The 1,896-nt window shown below is 37.6% G+C and overlaps 1 pseudogene; it reads left to right on the top strand.

Moving 5' to 3' along the window:
* Positions 1-543: 543 nt before the first annotated feature.
* LOC100959894 lies at positions 544-1,286 on the top strand (annotated as a pseudogene).
* Positions 1,287-1,896: the final 610 nt, after the last annotated feature.

The following is a 1,896-nucleotide window of genomic DNA, read 5'->3' as shown; positions in this document are numbered from 1 at the left end:
TCTATATGATGCCATCAGAGCCATGAGGTAGAGAGTATAGAAAGTATTAGTGTCTAATTTGAAGCAAGAACAGAAATTTATATTTTATTTTTGTTTTTAAAAATCAGATTTGTAAAAGAGAGAAGATAAATTATTTCCAAATGTCATTCCCAAAAGTCTGCTCAAAAGAATATTTAGACTGATTGATGTTTATGAGTTAAATATTATAAGATTCTATTGAAGGAAAGAGGTGTTCAAGAATTTAGTTCCATTTTATTTTATAATGTGATCAATAAGGAAAGGCTACTGTAAAGATGAATTAGCCATTCCCATATATCAAAATTCTTCACTCAGATTCCCAAGAATATTAAACACTGTTGCAACAGAATTCACTTTTCCAAAGAACAAAACTATGTTTTTATAAATAGCTTTTTATAGGGATATGCTTTGCCAGTCATTAACATTCAATGGCTAGGATATGCCATGGCACTTCGGGCTTACCTGCCTTAAGAAACTTGCTGCTATCTTTATCATGGTGCCTTTGAGGCAATCAGCTGCTTCAAGATGAAGCTGAATATCTCCTTCCCAGCCACTGGCTGCCAGAAACTCATTGAGGTGGCTGATGAATGCAAACTTCATACCTTCTATGAGAAATGTGCAGCCACAGAAGTTGCTGCTGATGCTCTAGGTGAAGAATGGAACAGGTAGGTGTACCAAATGAGTGGTGGGAATGACAACCAAGGTCCACTCTTGAAGCAGGTGTCTTGACCCTGTGTTGCCTGCTACTGAGTAAGTGGCATTCCTTTTACAGACCAAGGAGAACTGGAGAAAGGAAGAGCAAGTCTGTTCAGGGTTGCATTGCAGATCCCAACCTGAGTTTCTCAACTTGGTCATTGTACAAAAAAGGAGAGGAGGAAATCCCTGGATTGATTGATACTATGGTACCTCATCATCTGGGGCCCCAGAGAGCAGGCAGAATTTGCAAATTTTTCAACCTGTCTAAAGAAGATGACGGTCACCAATATGTTTTAAGAAAAACTTTAAACAAAGAAGGTAACAAACCTCGGTCCAAAGCACCCAAAATTAAGCATCTTGTAACTCCGAGCATCCTGCAACATAAATGTCGACACGTTGCTCTGATGAAACAGTATACTAAGAAAAACAAGGAAGAGACTGCCAAATATCCTAAATTTTCAGCTAAGAGAATGAAGGCTGCCAAAGAAAAATGCCTGGAATAGATTGTTAAGAGATGCAGCCTGTCCTCTCTGAAAGCTTCCACTTCTAAGTCTGAACCCAGTCAAAAATAAAATTTTTTGAGTAATAAATAAATAAGATTATATCTAAAAGGAAAAAAAAGAAAAGTAATTTGTTACTGAATGGACCCTGCATATGATATAGACATGCCTAGCCAAGTATAACACTTACAAGACCAGTGGGTTGATCAAAATCAGCTGGTGTACTCAGGAAATCTCTCAGGGATTTAGGAAAGAAAAAGTTTGCCAGCTTTTAAAGAAAACTCAATAAAGTTAGTTACACTTCCTTTTCAAAATTCATTCTTTCCTTGTAAAAAACTTCATCCCACAAGCTTTTGTCCACTTACTTCCAAGCAACTATAGAATTAGGACATAATCTTTATATTGTCCCCGAGCCTTAGAACAAGGACAGCTCTTGTGAGGAATCACTCTCTCTGCTTGATTCCTTGGATAAAGCCTCAGAGTCCTCCTTGACACCATGATTTAGGCAGCAATTACCAATATATCAGAGTTGACACACAAAATAAAATGGCACCTTTACTTTTTGAACAAACAGTCAATGCATCACTCAATGAGAAATGTATCATGAGGTGATTTCGTGGGGCAAACATCAGAGTGTACTTACCCAAACCTAGAAGGTACAGTCATTAAACACCTGGGCTAT

This window comes from Otolemur garnettii, unplaced genomic scaffold (genome assembly GCF_000181295.1).
Source record: "Otolemur garnettii isolate 467f Iridium unplaced genomic scaffold, OtoGar3 scaffold00002, whole genome shotgun sequence".
In the NCBI taxonomy this organism is placed as follows: Eukaryota; Metazoa; Chordata; class Mammalia; order Primates; family Galagidae; genus Otolemur; species Otolemur garnettii.
Note: the sequence above shows the minus strand (reverse complement) of the source record. Positions and strands in the feature narration are given on the sequence as shown.